General features: G+C 39.2%; 1 long non-coding RNA gene across 2 annotated transcripts in view; it reads right to left on the bottom strand.

The window, feature by feature from the left end:
• Positions 1-1,002: 1,002 nt before the first annotated feature.
• Positions 1,003-19,418, bottom strand: part of LOC138826084 (uncharacterized) — a 49,333-nt gene continuing 30,917 nt past the window's right edge. Inside the window, exons 1-4 of one of the 2 annotated variants that reach the window (XR_011371557.1) lie at positions 10,884-10,951; positions 8,801-8,929; positions 5,903-6,009; positions 1,003-1,274 (exon numbers count right to left, since the gene is read on the bottom strand). This is a non-coding gene — a long non-coding RNA (uncharacterized lncRNA). Of the gene's footprint in view, positions 1,275-5,902; positions 6,010-8,800; positions 8,930-10,883; positions 10,952-19,418 lie in introns of those variants that run through there. The other variant, XR_011371556.1, reaches the window with a different exon arrangement.

The following is a 19,418-nucleotide window of genomic DNA, read 5'->3' as shown; positions in this document are numbered from 1 at the left end:
TTCTCACAATAGACAAAAGATGGAAACAACTGAAATGTCTCGTAGTTAATGCGTGGATATGCAAAATAATATATCCATAAAAAGGATGTTATTTAGCCACATAAAAGAATCAAGTGCCAGTACTTGCTATAGGATGAATGAACCTTGAGAATATTATCCTAAGGGGAAAAAAAGCCAGGCACTCCATCAGAAAGAATGGCATTGCCCCATTTGTTTGGAAAAAATTATATTAAGTGAAGTAAGCCAAGCCCAAAGAAACATAGGTCCCATGGTTTCCCTTATTCGCAATAACTAGTATATGTCTAGGAAAGTAGAAAACATCAAAAGCTATGTACATATGACCACATAAGATGATGTTAAATGAACTAAAGGCTTCTGTGGGTCATCTTACTCTTCAGCATTTTATGAGTCATCTCCTCAGGAGAAACCAGATCTCAGGGCAACAAAGATAGAATGTGGCAAGCCTTAAGAGGCCAGCTCCAATGGCTAAGACAATTCTATGAGTTACATGTTCATTTCATTCGTGGTGGTAGACTATTCTGCAAATAAGACTAAACCCATCCTTTCTCCCAGTAGTACTCAAAGGGAACTTAATTCCTCTTCCCATCTTCCACACCTCCAAAAAAAATCTTAAATTGATGAACTGTGAGATTATCTCCAACTACTAAAAGGAAGGAAACTGTCGAGAGTTAATTAATTGTCTCCTAGATATTGCAATGGGATGATAGACTAACAAAGCAAATTGGATTTGGACATAGAAGTTATGCAGTCCTGAAATCCATATACCAATAAATGTGTGACCTAAGCAACTCTGTAAAATGGCAGTAAGAAGATGCTGTAAGAGCTAAATGAAATATTTCCTGTGAGAATTATTTTGAAAACCCAAAAAGAATCACATAATGCAGGTTGCATTGATTTGTTTAGAATCAAAGCAGAGTAAGTACATTTTATCACGTATTACATTTATGGTAGAAAGCAGGTTAAATTTAATTTAAGGGGAGGAAAGCCCTAAATTAGAATAATTTAGACTTTAATATTTTTAAGCCTGAGATCTTTCTCTTCCACTGAAAATAAGTAAAACGCCTACACTGAAATATCAAAAACAAGATCACTTTCAGAAAAATTTGGAGTTTTCTCTTAGGGCCTGAGTTCAACTGTGACCTCAAAAGGTTGTTTCAGAAGAATCCACGAAGTGTCTGTTCCTTGATTTCTCAGGCAATCAATTCCAAAATAGCCAGGCAGCCATCCATGATCTCTGTTACCTGGGAAAGAAGCTTGGAAAGAAATAGTTTCCACTTGGTTAGCAGTTCTTGTCAAGTACTATTTAGAAAGAACCTCTTTATATTTTCATTGTTATTGTAAAAGTGATGTACAGAGGGGCTACAGTTAGATAAGTTAGGTAATAGATACATTCCTTTTTGAACAATGTCACCCTTTCTCTTGTTCTCTCCCAGTTTTTCCTTCCTGTCCCCACCCACTAGTTGTATAGTTCGTTTTCAACATTGTGTCTGGTGCATATCACTGCTGCATTTGTTCACCCCTTGTCCCACCCTTCCTGTGCCCCTCATTATCCTCCCAAAAACAGACAAACAAACAAGACAAAAAGTTAAAGCACACACATAAACAAACAGCAACAAAGAAAATAAAAAATCCTGTTTCCATTTCTTGGCATTCCTTTCAATAAACATTATTTTCTATGATCATATACACATTGCTCTTAAGCCTCTGTATCCTCTCCTAAAAATATCCTCCTTTGGTCTCACTGTGTATCTACAGTCTTATATAATTTAGCATGTCCAAATGTATTTTTTGTCTTTTACTTTCTAATGTGTTTACTTGTAGATGTATAGGCAAATTCTAGTTACCACAAGTAAGGGAAACCATGCAATCTGTTTCTTTGTGTCTGGCTTACTTCAGTGATAGAATTTTTTCCAAGTCTTTCCATTTCCTTACAAAGGGTGCAATATCATTCTTTCTGATAGAAGAGTAGAATTCTATTTTGTATATATACCACATTGTCTTGACCCATTCATCCACTAAGGAGCATCTGGGCTGATTCCATATCTTGGCTATGGTAAACAATGCTACAATGAACTTGGTTTTGCTTGTAGACTGAGTGTCGCCTTGTTTGTCTTGGTCTGTTGGATAAATGTTCAGGAATGGAATTGCTGAGTCATTGGGAAGCTGAATCTTTTTGAAAAGGCCAAAAAGAAACAAGAAATTTAATGTTTGAAACAATTTAAATAAAATTGTATTTTTAACATCCCTTTAATTTAAAAAATGCATCAATAAGCTGTAAATATTATCAACAGCTGCAGCTTCAGAATCAGCAATGAAAGAAACTTTATTTATTTCATGTGTTTTGACCTTTCTGGACCAAAGGTGAGCTAGTAAAAGAATAAAGAGAAGGCATCAGATTCTAATTCGTTTAATTCTGATTTAATTTTAGTTATTTCTTTCCGTCTACTGGATTGGGGTTTAGCTTGCTGCTCTTTTTCAAAGAGGTTCACATGTCTCATTAAATGATTGGTTTCAGATCTCTCCAATATGTGGATATAGGAATTCAGAGCTATAAACTTGCCTCTAACTACTGCCTTTGCTGTGTCCCAGAGGAGCTGGTAATTTGTGTGTTCATTTTTGTTGAATATCATGAACATTTGAATTTCCTTTCTAATCTCTTCCATGACCCACTGGTGATTCAACAGTGTTGTTCAGCCTCCATGTGTTACAGGACTTTCTTTGGTGGCTTTTGGTATTGAGTTCTAATTTTATTCCCTTGTGGTCTGAGAGAATGCAAGGTATAACTTCAATGTTGGTATAATTTGTGGAGGGGAAGGGAAAAACCAATTGTTTAAATAGGGACACAGGTGGACCCATTGCAACAGTGAGATGTACAAGATGTTTGGCGGAGGAAGATGGGAAGGGGAAACAAAGGAGGAGGCAACAATGCTTGATAAGAAATGTACTCATTACCTTGCTCATGTAATTGTAACCCCTCTGTGTGATATTTTCACAAAAAAAAACTTAATAAAAAAGAAGGCATCAGACACTACACTCTCATGTAGAAGATTATATATTAAAAATGTCTACCTTATTGTTTTAAATTTTAAGCATCCAAAGAAGAATGGGTTCTCTTGGATGGTGGTTTCTCTGTTTTTATTTCCAGAATATAACTTCCTGTTGGTGTTTTTACTACAGTTGTCTTATGCCTACATCTTACTTATATGTAAAGTGGTAGGGTTTTTTATTTTTAGAGCCAAAGACTATTTTCTACTTTCTTTTACACGTTGCATATGGAAGAGGTCTTCAGAGTGGATCTAGAATGTGCAGTCTGTCCTTCAAAACCCTAATCATCACCATCCTGCAGCCATGCCAGGCACTTTGTGTTTGGCAGGATTTGTTCCATTTAATCCTTACGAAATTGCCACAGAGTTGATACTATTATTGTATTCCTTGTGCTAGCCAAGAAGGCCTTAAAGTCCCCTTCAGCGTCACTAAACCTTAGACAAGTTTCTTCCCGACCTCACTTCAGAGAGAATTTGCTTCAGAAAACTTGTAGTTCTTTCTCTCCCCCTTTGAGATGTAAATCTTCCCTCAAAAGTCCTTTGAGGTGTAAATCTTCTCTCAAAGACCCTTTGAAATGTAATTGTCAAGAAAGATAGTGCCCTAACACCTCCCAAGTTCCAGCAGGGAGGGTAGGAGCCTAACTTCTCTAAGTGCCAATTAGCAAACACAGATAGTCTAATCACATAGACCAGACTCCAGGAGCCATTCCCCAGGGCTTTCCCACCAACTCACTCCAACACCGAAAAGTTCTCCTGCCTTTTGTTTCAGAAGAATTGAGTTCTCTCTTCCTGCTATTGTTTGCCTCCTGACCTTTCTGCAGCAGTCTTGAATAAAGTCTACCTCGCCTGTTGAGTTAGGACTGGTGCAATCTCCTCCAGCTGTTCAGATGAACAAAGGTTTGAAAAAGTTCATTGACTTGTCTGATGTGGCTAGCTTAGCTGTGGGCTAGAACTCGATCTTTACAAGAAGAGCACAAGTCACTGATGCCTCCAGGCAAGAAAGGCCTCCGGTCTTCACAAGAGAAAAGTGAAAACCCACCACAAGGGACAGCCGCAGCTGTGTCCGCCTCCACGTCCCTGGCAAATCACTGTGAGATCAACTGCTCTTCTATTCTCCCACGCGGCAGACCTCAGAGGATGAGAAGCAAAACATACTTTCCTGACTTCTTTGGGTGGGGGTGGGGCTCCCAAAACTTCCAGGCTGATCCCCTCAGCCTCTGAAAGCAGACAAAGTTAGTCCCAGTAAAGAGAATCCCCAGCATCCCGTTGCTATGTGAGAACGTGGTTCCTACCCTATCCAGTTGCTGGAAAGTGGCCTGGTGGAGCTGATCCTAGAATGCAGGCTGGAGGAAGACTGGATGGGGCTGTCTGAATCAATACCTGGAAGCCCTCTTGGCATTTTTATTTTTTGGTCGGTCGTGGGGCTTGAACTCTGGGCTTGGGTGCTGTCTTTGTGCTCTTCAGCTCAAGGCAAGGGCTCTACCACATGAGCCACAGCGCCACTTCCAGTTTTCTAGTGGTTTATTGGAGATAAGAGTCTCACAGACTTTCCTGCCCAGGTTGGCTTTGAACTGTGATCCTCAGATCTCAGCCTCCTGAGGAGCTAGGATTACAAGCGTGAGCCATCATTTTTTTAAAATCGCAAGACAGAAGGGATAGCAGCAAGACGTCATGATTTCTGCACAACTAGAAAGGAATTGCCCCACTGGTCAGAAGCTGATGTCAGCTCCACCTGACCTTTTGCATATCTAATAAATGCCTATTTTGGTATGGAACCAGTTTGTTTAACAGTCTGGATCTCCACCTTCAAGATCCAAACTTCTTTATGGCACTAGACTGGTTCAGGTCCAGAAAATAAGTTCCGTTATCCTCTCTAAACTGTGGTCTTGTGCTTTGCTGATCTCCATTGCCATCCCAAGCTAATCCCACTCCCTTAGAGGGTTAGCCCCCAGAAAAGTCCAAGGCCCTTTTTATGGGCCAACTGACCCTTACAAATTATAACATGTGGTAGCCCTTCCCATGGGACTAGACTGGCTGCAGCTATTCCTGCTTTCCTGCCACCTAGACAAGAGGAAGCTAGTTCTCTAGTTCTTGCTCTCTCTCCCTCCCCCTTGCTATCTCTTTCTCCTCCTCTGTCATATCCTGCTCCTCCTTCTGCTCTTTCCCTCTTCTTCCTGCATTCTTACACACATCCATACACTCTCACAGACACAACTCCCATTATGTCCACTCCCACACCTCTACTCATCGCCAGTGTAAAACACGGCTCTTGCTCCAAAGGGGAACATGACATAATTTATTCTGAGCCAAATATATGTGACCATGACTCTGGAACACAGATAGAGGTCACCCTGAATGACATATTCCTCTGTGGAACCGTTTACATGAACTTTGAGAATCAGAAAACAAAAGGAGTTTATAAATTGTGCATTTACCAAATAATATTGGTTGGAAAACAAAAGTAAGTCATCCATTATGCATTTACCAAATCCTATTGTTTGGAACATCAGAAAACTGGCTTAGAGCATACTGGGGAAGTCTCGGAGGTGTCACATGTTAGAATACTCTTAGCTTCCGTGTTATGGGAAAGTGTGCTAAATGTAATCATATATTCCAACAAGTTTTACCTAGTTAGTACTCACAAGGATGTTGGGTCAGATACAGAGGTTGATAAATAAATGAATAGTCAAAGAGCAAAAGATAGGCCATGGTCATTTTGACTCTCTATCTGCAATGCAACAGCTCTGCACATCCGTGAAGTTCTAGGCAGGAAGTCTACAGAGTCCTCCACATCAGATGTGACTTTTTCAGAGGATTTCGGTTCACAACACACATACCTTATTTAGGCTCCTTACTTGAGCCCTCAAGTGAATTAAAAACGGGGAAAATGCGTAGTATTCCTTCCCCCACTTGTCTCTGTTTTCCTCCGCTCTCACCTAAGGCTCTGGAAAGGAAAAGACTAATGGGTAATATGTGTAGGAGAAGAACTGAAACTACTTGCCCTCCACGGACCATGCCACCCACACAATAGTGTATACCTAATAGAAAAATCACCTATAACAAGTAGGCTGCATAGCAAAGCAGGGGTAATCATCTCAGGAGAACCAGACTGCTCCGCTCAAGGAGAGACAGCAATAATAGCTTCCCAAAACCCCTCCACTTAATAATGACCACCTAAGCTACACTTCAATCAGGACTGCTTGACCATTATGCATACCTTGTTGTTGTTGTTTTTCATCCCCTCTGGCCATCTACCCTTATTACTGTACCCAAATTCTTCATTAGAATAAGCTTCTGTTCTTGGCCTCAAAAGGAAGGGTAAGACATTTCATAGCTATGAGTTCAACTAAAACTGTTAGTGCTACTGGAATCTGAGGTCCAAATGCTTCCTGCTCAGCCTAAAACTCAGAATACAGAAATGAGTGGAAGAAAACAGGTTTATTCAAAGCTAGCCCTAAAGAGCAATTAGAAGTCTCTCCATCTCAAGTTTCTTCTCAGAGGCCTTTAGGACACAGAAAGCATTTCTAGAAAGAGGAAAAGGGGCATCCCAAGAGACAATTAGCAGGAGACCAGGAACTGGGAAGGGTCTTCATCATTTCTTCTTTGGGAGGAACTTCAGCATGGACTTTGCTTTCCTCCAATTAGTTAACCAGAACCTGAGGAAGGGCTTCTCTTCAGCAAAAAGGGGAATAGTTTAAAATAAACCCCTGTTACATTAAGACCCTTTTCATAAATGTCAAAGCCCCTACCTATATAATGCTTGGCTCTGTGCACAGAGAGAGAGAGAGAGAGAGAGAGAGAGAGAGAGAGAGAGACTGACCCACCCATCTTGGGTGGTTCTACATTCTCAAAAAGCACAAATTTCAGTGTTTTGCTAAGAGAATCCAGATTCTTTCCAATTTATTTCTCCAAGCCATAATCTGTCCGCTAAAACATACATATTTAAAACTTTTTAAGCAAAATGTGGTCATGCCAGTCAATTTTATTTCAGACTTCTACAGAAAAAATTCAGCCTGCAATTACTGGCTGCAGATCTGTGCTTTATTTTTAAAAAATAAAAAAATTTTTAAAAGTCAATTCAGGCAAAACCTTCTGTGGTTCCAGAGTGCCATCTAGAGTCTAAGATCAAGAGCAACAGCCTCCATGTCTGACTTTTTGTGGAAAGCCAAGCAGGGTTCTACAGTACACAGACGTTCCTTCTCTTTTCTGAGTGGGTAGATTGTGGAGTCATGGTATCCCAATTCATGATACACTTAGAAGGATGGAAATCCCATGGAGAGTATAAGATGAAATGATTTAACTAATCTTAAAAGGATCCCTTTCTGAATGGTCTGTGGGAAGCAGTCCTAACAGAACAAGACAGGAGGTGGAAGAATCATTGAAAAAAAAAAAAAGAACAGAACAATGCAGGCAAGATGTTGTAATAGGTCACATTGGAGTAACAGTAGTGATGTTCTGGGTGTCTTTGTGGAAAATACTAATGGCATTCCTTAAAATGTTCTTACCACAAGGTAAAAGAAAGAGTCAAGTACATCTCCCAGGTTTGTAACCTGAACAAGTAAAAGAATTGTATTGTCATGTGTTGAGTTGTAATGGACCAGAAAAATCTCAGTCTGAAGAAATCCTATAACTCTCTATAGATAGAGCCCTATTTCAATAGGTTTAGGTGGTATCATTAATTCATTTAAATAAAGACTGATATTTATGACTGGGCATGCTGATACAAGCCTATAATCCCAGCTATTTGGGAAACAGAGGCAAGGGACTAGACTGGGCAAAAGCATAAGACCCTATCTGAAAACTGAAATTAAAGTAAAAAGGAAAGAAGGTACTAAAAGTATGGTTTAAGTGGTAGAGCATTCATCATACCAGCGTGAATCCCCGAATTTAAACTCCAGAACCACCAAAAAATTTGTTTTTTGCTCAGTCATGGGCCTGAACTCTGGACCTGGTCTCTGTCCCTCAGCTCTTCAGCTCAAGGCTAGCACTTTACCACTTGAGCCACAGCACCACTTCCGGTTTTCTGGTGGTTAACTGGAATAAAGAGTCTCGTGGACTTTCCTGCCTGAGCTGGCTTTGAACCAAGATTCTCAGATCTCAGCCGCCTGAGTAGCTAGGATTACAGTGTGAGCCACCAGCCCCCAGCTACAAAAATATTTTTTAAATGATGATGAATGTCTAGAAAGAAAGTGAGACTGTACAGTGTGATCCATAGAGCTCTTCAGATATGACCAACAGTACACAGCACTGTGCTCAGAAAATACATACATGAGTCTTTTACAAAGGCATACTCATCAAAAACAGTCCATATCATAGCTCAGTAGGTTAATCTCAGGTCTATTGACTACAAAGGATTTAATGGAGTAAAGAAACATGTAAATTTTAGTCTTCTTTAATTTCGCAAAACTTTTGAATGAACTACAACTAGTGTCCATGACCCAAGTTGGTAGCCTGGTAATTAATGAGTTTTTATTAGATTCCTATCCAAAACATTTCCTGTAACTACCAGGTACTGCAGATTCAGGGAAATTAGTGCCCTCTCCTCTTCATCTGATTTGGGATTTTAAGCTCTGCCCAACAGAGGAAGTTCAATCAACATGACAAGTTAAAAAAAAAAAAAGACAAGGCTCTCTTTCTGAGGAGCATTGTTCTGTTTGATTGATCCCACTTACACAGATACCCCCAGACTTGGGTCAGTTGTGTGTCTCATGGAGGAAACTACTTGCATAGCTCACCCTCTTCTGTGGTTTCTGGGACATGAGGGCCTCCATGTATCTGTTGAAAAGATGTTCAATTTTTGCACCTGTCATGGTGCTAGATTTCCAGGTTAAAGGGCGACCGAGACAGTCCCTTGCATAAGGAACCTGATAGAAGAGAAAAACAAAAAGGAAAGAATGAAAACTGTGTGATTAAAAATATATATATACAAAAACTTTGTGATGAAATTTTGTATACGGGGATGATGGTGCACACCTGTAATCCTAGCTACTCAGGAGGCTGAGGGGGTAAAGATCATCTGAGGACAGGAGATTGAGGCCAGATCTCATCTCAAATTTTAAAAAAAGAATAAAATAATATGTACTTTATATTCTGTTTAATACATGAGAACTTATGAAATGATAGTTTCATCCAAAAAAAATCTCAATTTAACAGATTTTACCAAATTTAATTGGGAGGAAAAGAGGTAACCCATTTTCTAAGACTCCCAGGGGGCCTTGATTGCTTCTTTTCTGCACCTCCTACATCTCATAGGCAGCCTGATCCTCTTGTTCTTTCTCTACAATATTACTGTTACTCTTTCCACCTGCCGTTGCCAACTCCTGATCTGGCTCCTGCTGGCTCCCTGTTACGCTAAACCAGATAACTTCCTCAACTGACATTTGAAGCCACAGTCTAGCTGTTTCCTCTCTATTGTCCCATCCTTTCCCTTCTTCTGTCACTAGTCAAACTTTATTGTCACAGGGCCTAGTGTTGCATCTTGCTGCCTTCTCAATTTGCCATGGCTAGGAATTCTCTCTTGCCATTCTGACCAGCAGCACTTCTGTACAGATTTGTAACAGACATCTTCCATGTAGATTTGTCTTATTTCCCAAATTGGCTATAGTAATTCTCTCTTTTGAGCCTTCCTAGGGTTATCTTGATATGTCTATTTCATTCTTTCATAACTTTACAGTTATTAACTTAGGTTTCATTTCCTCTCCCACCAGATTGTAAATTTCTCAAGGACACATCCTCATTTACCAGAGAAGATAGAAGAGTGATTAACAACGTGGGTTCCAGGTCCAAAGTGATTGGGTTTAAATATTGGATCTGCCACTTGCTAGCTGAGTGAAACTTGGCAAGTCATTTAACTTCCCGGTACCTCGTTTCTTCATTTGTAGATTTGCTATACATAAAAGTGCTAATGCATGTAAATCTGGCCTCCACATCTGGTAACAGACTATTAAAATCAGATTTTCTTCTCTCAGTTTTGGTTGAGATCTAGAAACAATAAGTACCATAAAACTACCACATACAACTTGCAAAAAATAAGTGGCACAAGACAGATCTTCCAACACTTAGATGATCATCTACTTCCGCTATAAAAATGTGTGGGTAAAATTAAAAGACAATACAACGTTTGGCAATGGATGCCAAGTGCTGGAAATGAGGATACCATCCCCTTTTGCTCAAGTCTACTGTGGAGTGCTCCAAGGAGATCATTGAGTGAGCTCATGTGCTCCCTGTATTCCTGAGCATATCAGACTACATCAGTTGTCTGAGGGATTGGAAACCCAGCATTTAGACTTGCCAGAGGCTGATGACAGATGAGTCAAAGGAGAAGAGGTCCCATCTGTCATTCAGCAGTGGTCCCATCTGTCGTTCTGGAGTATTAGACTTTGTGATGCAAAACAGATGTTTCCTTGGAAGGAAAGGATCTATCCTTAGAGCTTAGATCCAGCCAGACAGGGTCATCTGGAAGGAAGGGAAGTACCCTTGGATTCTGATGAACTGAAGAAGGCTGAGTAATAAGCTAGTAAAAACACTTCGCCCAACTAAGGAAACTGTAGGCAAAAAGACCCCATCTGGCAATGCGGGAGAGGAGAATGTGAGGAGGTAGTCTAGAGCCTAGAGTCAGTGCTAAATGCCTGCCTTGCACAGACAGTCCACAGTGAAGTTCTGACTAGGTAAGAACTCCTCGGTTGCCCACTCTTTTTGGTTATGCCAGCCCGAGGGCCTCAGAAATTATGGTTAGCCAGGTGAGTCACAGAGAAAGAAAAGCATTGGAGGAGGAGAGTGAGGAAACTAACCAGATTCCCTTCTGAAACTGTGCCTTACCTTCTTTCTGTCAGGCCTGAGCCAGGAGAGGAAAAGACTCCTCAATGTTAAACCAAGTTAAACATTTCTCTCCTGTAACAAAGGAATGGCTATTTTGATTACTTGTCTTGCCCAAACATAACCAATGACTGAGAGGAACATTTTTTTTTAAATGCAAAAGTCGAGGTGCTTTATAATCGCACCTATGACTCACGCTTCCTCAAAGTTACAGTTGAGCTACATAGTTTAAGCCTAAATACTCAGGGAATATTTTCTATTTGTCTTGTATTTGTTCCCATTTGTGTTTTATAGTAGCCTGAATATAAGAAGCATTTGTTTACGTTATTAAGTGACTGGTATGGTAGTTTATTGGCCAGGAACAAAAGATTAACCAGAGTTTTAAGAGATTACAGTGACACAACCCTTATCTCCATGAACACAAAATGCTAATGAATTGATAATAAGTAGCCAAAAAAATGAGAATATACAGTATGAGAGGCCATTAAGTATACACACAGTAGCAAGAGAACAAAAAAGGAATGACAAGTACCTGGAAAGGCAGGAGGATGAGATAGTAAACAAGCTGTTCGCCCCCTCTAGGTATATTTATTCTGAACTACTTCCCCTTGGCTACCTTGAAAATTGCTTGAATTTAGAGGGAGCAGGAATTGGGACAGATCAAGGACATATTGATGGATAAAAACTTTCTGATGGGCTTAGGGTAAGGTAGAGACTCTGGGGTGTTATCAGGTACAGGGCAAGGATAAGCTAGTCTCTTACCTTCAAAGTCACCTCAGACCAAGAGACTATTTCAGAAGTACCTAGATAGTACCTTCTTTCAGGTACTACAAAATACTTTCCCATGCAATACTTCAAATTTGGCTGCATATGTTACTTCATCTTGTCTTTGAAAAACTGGCCTCCCTCGAACCTTACTGCATTGTTGGTGGGAGTGTAAACTTGTTCAACCACTTTGGAAAGTAGTATGGAGGTTCCTCAAAAGACTCCACATACAGCTCCCCTATGACCCAGCAATCCCACTTTTGGGCATTTACCCAAATGTTTACAAACAAAACCACACTAAAACTACCAGCACCACTATGTTTAATGCAGCACTATTTATATAGCTAAGATATGGAACCAACCCAGATGCCCCTCAGGAGATGAATGGATCAAGACAATGTGGTATATATACACAATGGAATTCTATGCCTCCATCAGAAAGAATGACATTGCCCCATTTGTTAGGAAATGAAAAGGCTTGGAAAAAATTATATTAAGTGAAGTAAGCCAAGCCCAAAGAAACATAGGTCCCATGATTTCCCTTATTTGCAATATCTAGTATATGTCTGAGTCAAGCAGAAAAGTCAGATAATGTGATGTTAGGGAAATGAACCCTAAGATATGTATCCAAATGTTTTTTTTCTTTCATGCGATTGTTTCTAACACATTTATAAGATTATTTCTTTGTTGCTTTGTATGTCCCTCTCCCACAGTATAACCCCTGCTTTCACTGTATTTGATGTCCGTATAATTTGTGGAGGGGAAGGGGAAAAACAAACAAATCGTTTACATAGGGATACAGGTGGAGCCATTGCAACAATGAGATGTACAAGTCGTTATGTCGAAAATGAACTTTATAACTTTGGTGGGGGGAGCCGAGAAGGGGGCAAGGAGGACTAAGTAGGAGGGCGGGGAAGGGGGTGGATGGGAAGGGATGGGAAGGGGAAACAAAGGAGGAGGCTACAATGCTTGATAAGAAATGTACTCATTATCTTGCCCATGTAATTGTAACCCCTCTGTTAAATAAATTTAACATGAAAAAAAAAGAAAAACTGGCCCCCATTTAAATGCAAACACCTCCAGAGAGGGCATAGATTATGACACTTACAGTCCACATTTACACTTTAGCATGAAAGAATGGTTAAGTGAATTTCCTGAAAACAAAATCTGCTAGAAAAGAAGGAGCAAGTATGACAGTCCAGGGTACTAAAGAAACGAAAAATCACCTTGTTTTCAAGGTTTTTAAGAAAACAGTCTCTGGGGTTTGCATGCAAGAAATCTCTAATGAATTCCTTTAGAGAGAAAGAATTGGAAAAGGGAGAGGAACAAACTGTGAACTGAAATGAAATCATGACAGAGGCATTTGTGGAGTCTATAGAACATTCTTTAAAAAAAAAAAAAAAAACCTTCAGAATTCGCTCCATGAGGTGAGGGGCAGATTTTTATTGTAAACATCCACCGGGACAGACCTTCTCTCGTGAAGGAGTCTTGCCCACTACAAGCAACATTAAAGCTACTGGAACAGGGAAAACAGAAATTATGTCTCCAGTTGAACTCCAACTTCCCATATTTTATCTATTTTTCCACTCATTTGAACTACTCTCAGTATTAATAGTCTATAATACACAAGTCTCCTTGAAAAAACAACTAAGAAATATTATATAATATCCTAGAATTTTCCATACTATTTCAGTGTCTACAATGATTTCAGGAGAATTTAACAGGAGAGCAAAGAGAAAATGACTCAAGGATGAAAGTGAACAAGAGGATTTGGGCATCTCTGCTCAGAAGTACCCTTTTGAGGACTGGTCCATGACATGTGAATGAATAGCAGGTGCTCAAACACACCTTTCTGTACATCACCAGAATGCCTTTCACTTATTGCTTCTTATGCTATAGGCGCCTGGAGGTAGTTAGATGCTTCATGAGCCAGAAATTTTCATTTTCCATTTTATAGTTCCCTAACGCCAGGAAATTTGCCCAGTACATGAGCCAAATCCATTGGGTTTAAAAGAAGCTGATGTCTTAAGACCCCTTAGAAATAGCTGTGTTTTTTTCTTCCTTTACCAAACAGAAATTTCCTGTGCCCATTTTTCATCAGGAATGGTGCTTGGCATGGTGAACAAAGAGATAAGCAAGATACCCCCTGCATTCCACAGCCTCAAAAGGTTGTCACTGGAAAAGGGACTCCATACCATAGAACAGAGCACTGTAGACTTGCTGGACAGATAGTCACTTGCCAGGCCAAGGGAATGCATTCTTCCAGCAACCCACTAAACTCTGCCAAATGATGCTAATATCCATTGCCAAAATCTCAACAGCAAAAATGATCACCAAGCGGTGATGGGTTTCCTCTGAAATAAGCAGTATCTGAAGTCCCCTCGACTAGCAGGGAGCTCTTTATGAGTCCTGCAGTTTGTTCTATGATGGTGAATTTCCATTCTTCATCCTAAAGCAAATAGCTCCTTTGTGCCAGGTCCTTTCTTCCAAGTTTAAGCTTACCCATCAGTAGAGTCTGCCCCAGTCTAAAAGAGAACACTGAGATTTGGCAGCATCTGAGGAGAAACAGCACCATGTCTCAAACTCTGATTCTCCAGAACAATAAGTTAAGATTGCAGCCTTTCCACCTTTTCTAATTCTGCATCAATAATTAATCTTGAGCTCCAAACAATGCAATTAATGGAATCCACAGGAAAGGTAATTCTGTACCATCCAAATTACCAAAACCCCTAGGAAGGAAAGTATTTGAAAGTTCATTTTTAGTTCCAGATATGTCATTAAAGAGATGACTGGCAGCTTTTATATATCAGACATATCAATTATGGAATTCTGCAAGTATTCATCAGCTGCTACTCTCTGTGATGCAATGTGCTAGGCTCATAGTGAGAAGTTACAACTGGTTCCGGTAAGCCCACAAAATAGAAAGCCAAAGAAGCTAAAAGAAACTATTTCACTTGGTTCTCTAGATGGCAAAACACTAATGCGGCTCTCTGAGCAGAGGAAAAGCATAATGAGAGTAGAATTTTGCAAAGTGCAAATGATTGAAAGAGTGCAGAGTAAACTGAATGGAGTCTGGGAACGGTCCTGATTATAGCTGATTTCCAAGGAAAACAGATGGTGGCATACAAAGAGGAACAGAAAGCAATGATAAATAAGTAGAGACATTCAATGAGAGATACCCATTCTATTTGGGTTCTGTTTTGTTTCTGTAAAACTTTGTACAGTCACAGTCCCTATTCTACCTTCTACCACCTACTAATTGAACAACCTTGAGGATGTTAGCTTGTCTAGACCTCAAAGATAATTTTTGTTGTTTATTAGATTGTTTGGTACGGTACTGGAAACCAAATTCAAGGCCTTGAGCTTGCTGGTCAGGCATTCTCAGACTTGAGCACTTAGGCTAACCCTAATATTCAGTTTTTTTATCTGTAATAATACCTAGTGCAAAGGGCAATTGTATTATTAAATGACATTAAATAAAAAGAAAACCAGCAGAATGACTGCTACATAACAAGTACTGAATAAAATAAGGCTGTTGTTATCATCATCATTAGTCAAAATGCAAATGAGGTAAGCTTGATTTTTGCTTTTTAAATAATATTCACGCTTGAATTCACTACATATTTTTTAAAGTTCCCACAAAGAGATTATTCAAGCAAATAAATTTCTTTATTTTCTTCTTCTGTTCTGGCAGTACTGGGGTTTCAATTCAGGGCCTGATGCTTGCTTAGCCAGTACTTTACCACTTGAACCATGCCTCCAGCCTGGATTTTGGCTGATTATTCCAAATAGAGTCTCTCAGACTTTTCTACCCAGGCTGGACTGAAGCTGTGGTCCTCTGGATCTCAGCTTCCTGAGTGGCTAGGAATATGGTGTGAGCCACAAGCTCACCTGTTTATTGCAAACCAATATATTTTTATTTGTAGAATATTTCTCAAAGCTGTGTAAGAAAGAGTTATGATGTTAACTTCATGGCAAGGCAAAGGGACCAAAGCACTAGATCACAGAGATTGGAAAGAGATGTAGCTTTATTAGAATTATTCAGTCCTGATAGAATATTCTTAATCATGTACATATTACCTATTCTAGGTAATAATCATTTGAAAGGAGTAATCTGTACCTACACAAGAAAGGAATTAATATCAGATAGCTAGATGCTTACATAGGATGGAGTTACAATCAAAATCACAGCTAATATGCACCTAGCACCTATGTGCTTTGCAATGTTTTAAATTTTTTCACATGAACTCACTTAATCACTCCCAGGAACACCACATGAGCTAGATAAGATTTGTGTCCTCAAGCATTGATGGTCTATATTAGTATTCTCTGCTTACAGGGAAGACACAACAAGGTCTGATGCTTGTCAGATTTGCCTAGCTAATTAACAGAACCATGACTGAACTCAAGTGCTCTGGCTCTACAAGTACATAAATTTACATATGCATCACTTGAAGAAAAAAAGAAAAAGCTTTTAAGCATCTGTATATACTTAGGAGGCATAGTGAACAAATGTACTGTGGGATCTTATTGGACCCAAAGAATAGAAAACGACTGTCACAGGAAAACGAGAATAATTTTAAAAAGTGTACATGTCCAAAAGAATGGGTAATATACCCATTAGTCCCTGAGTGTTGGCAAAGTTATATGTGGTTATATAAGATGATCACTTTAGGGAAAGTAGGCCAAAGAGTATAGGAGAAATCTCTCTACTATATTTGCAAACTATAAATTTTAAATTATTTTTGAAATAAGTTTTTAAGACTATATAGGATTGCAGCTGTCAAGCACAAGTACAATGTGAGAAAGAAGCTTTCACAAGTGAATCCTATGATGCTATCTTGTTTACAAATTCTGATCTCTTCCTGTGTTTGATCATCCCAACTCTATAGCTCAATGACTAGTCATATCTGAACAACCTATTGATATTCATGATATTGTAGGAGAGTCTGAAGATTGAAACCATTTTCAGGAGAAAGACTGACAATCTAGCTCATCTTTTAAAAAATAGTAATAAATATTTTTGGTGCCAGAATATGCTGGAACTAGTGTTCTTCCTTATATCCAAATTAAATGTCAGGGTCCAAGAGAGAATAAATAGTAAGTGCTTTCCTTGTTCTTCCAAGATGTTATAGTTCCTTTTTAGATCTGTCTACTCTGTACCTGCCAAATGAATTATTGAATATGTGAGAGTGAAGTGAAGCCAGAGCTACTGATCAGTGAAATTGGGTGCGACTAGGTGGAAGAGCTGCACTGCTGAGAACTCCAGCAAATGGCAACATTACTCAAGACATGCAATGTTTTTGCTATGAAAACATGACATTACTTGGATGCTTGGATACATAAGGCTTAAGGAAGAGGTTATTTTTGGAGCCTTCTGAAACTTCTATATGATGTTGAGTCTGTTGCTCTCCAATGAAATAAGATCAGAATTTGGAGGAAGTGTAGCCTAGCTGTGAAACTGGGCTTTATTTTGTCAAAGTGTTCCATCAAACCCTACATCTAGAAAATATAAGTTGGAAGTATTTTGTTATCTGCCCTTTGAGAACTATCTAATTTCACAATCTCATATTTAACCAATAGCATAAGCAGATTTTAGAGGCAAAACAAGTGTCACAAATGTGTGTGTAACTCTAAAGTGGCCGATTATAACACCTACCAGGGTTTGACAAAACACTTGAGAACATAGGATTTTTCTTCAACTTCCTACAGCTTAACGGAAAGAAACTCTAGAAATCTTAAGCTCCTAGGAAAATAAATTTGATCCACAACTGTCATTTTATTTTCAAATGAAGACAATCAAAGGCGCATGTTCAAAGACTAAGAATACCTATGAGATATTCTTCAGCATAAAAATGAGTTGTTATTTTTCTCCAACACTGAAGGCTCCTTCCTTGTAAACATAGTTGATCATAACTGAAAAGGTCTTCAATCAAATTCCCTGGAAGCATATCCTAAAGTGAGAATGCATACAAAACTGATTCAGTTAGGAAATGTTACTACCAGTAACCATAAGGACATAGGAGAAGCAGAACCAGAAAACAGAAGAAACCATTCAAGGATGGCAGAGTCCCAAAGCAGCCTGATGTTGCTAGGGATTCTCACAGCATGTTCTGATTTGAGACATGTTGCTGGGCTTTTGCACTGGCTAGACTCTGAACAATCATGGCTCCCCCAACTAAATGCCAGTTCTCAAGCATTTCTGTGTAAGCAAAGTACTTGAAGGTCACCTACAAGAATCATAGATGTGGGGAAATAAAGCAAACATATGCAGGTTAGGGATATAGACAAAGGATGCACAATTGAAGAGGTGGTAGAAATGTTCAGAGGTGTTCACTGGGAACATACTGTTTTGTCTCCTGCCTCCTCCTATATTTCTCCTTCCTGGCTGCCATGAGGTAAATAGACTCATCCAGCATACCCACCTGCTACCATGATGTTGACTCTCCCCACAGGCCCAGAGCTTACACTATTTCCCTCAGATATTTGTCACAGCCACAGCAATGAAAAATCTAAATAACACTAAGTAACTGCACTGGGAGGAAGCAGTGCACTTCCTGGGAAGATCTTCAAAAGATCATGTGCTCTGGAATCTAACAGACTATAATCCAATACTGACTCTTCATGTTATGAGTCATACATTTTGCTCCTTGTTTACTTATTTAGTTATTTATTCATTCATCCATCCATGCATTTATTCAGTGTGGTAATGGGGTTTGGATTCATAGCTTCATGTTTACTAGGCAAGTGCTCTTCTACTAGAGCCCTGCTTGCTCTGGTGACTTTTGAGTTAAGATCTCATGTTTTTTTTCCCATTAGCCTAGACTCATGATCATCCCAATCTCAGCCTCTCCCAAACCTGGGATGCCAGACGCATGCCACTTATACCACCCACTCATTATTGAGATGGATATTTCAATTATTTTACCCCAGGCTAGTCTCAAACAGGGAAGGAAATTTTTTTTAAAAAAACTGTGATTCCCTCAATATTCATCTCCAGAGTAGCTAGGATTAGAGGCATGAGCCTGTAATTTTGTGCTCCTTGCCAAGCTTTCTGTGAAAAGAATGAGTACAGCACCTCACAAATCCGTAAGGCAGAAACTTTGCATAGAATCCCTACAGCACTGAGAATCAGGGATGATGAAATTGGAGACATTCTCTGGTGATGTGCCAAAGCCAAGAGAAAAAAAGTGAAACTTCGTGGGAAGGTTAGTTGAGTATTCCACTAGATTCACCCAGTATTTACCAATAAATCTATGTAGTTGAAAATACTAATACCGAATCAAATTGCACTGTTATTTATGTACTACAATGATTTAAGAAGGCTATTTCATTTACCTTGGCTCCCATATCCAGAATCAAAACTGTTTTGTTGTTTATCTCAGGATAAGACTAATTTCTCTAAAATTCAGAAGACTCTGGATGTTCTCTCTCTCTCATAAATATAATATATACATATATATCCATACATAGACACATATATATTCATATTCATTCAAAAAAAACATGTTTTTCAGACTCAAATGACCTCTTTAAAATGACTGCAAGAAAAAGTAGAAAGGAAGAACACAAACATTGCACAATGTATGGAAACATTACAGAGAAACCATTAATTTGTACAATTAATATATGTTAATAATTTTGACAAGAAAAAGTGGACACATCAAGGTTGAAAAGAATGCATTGAATTCCTATTGGTTAGCTGACTTTTCCACTGACAATACAAAGAATTTATGCACTACAATATACTGTATTTATGTTCATTCAATCCTC

This window comes from Dipodomys merriami, unplaced genomic scaffold, assembly GCF_024711535.1.
Source record: "Dipodomys merriami isolate MVZ:Mamm:240054 unplaced genomic scaffold, mDipMer1.0.p SCAF_14, whole genome shotgun sequence".
Lineage (NCBI taxonomy): Eukaryota > Metazoa > Chordata > Mammalia > Rodentia > Heteromyidae > Dipodomys > Dipodomys merriami.
This window is presented reverse-complemented; position numbering and strand designations above follow the sequence as displayed.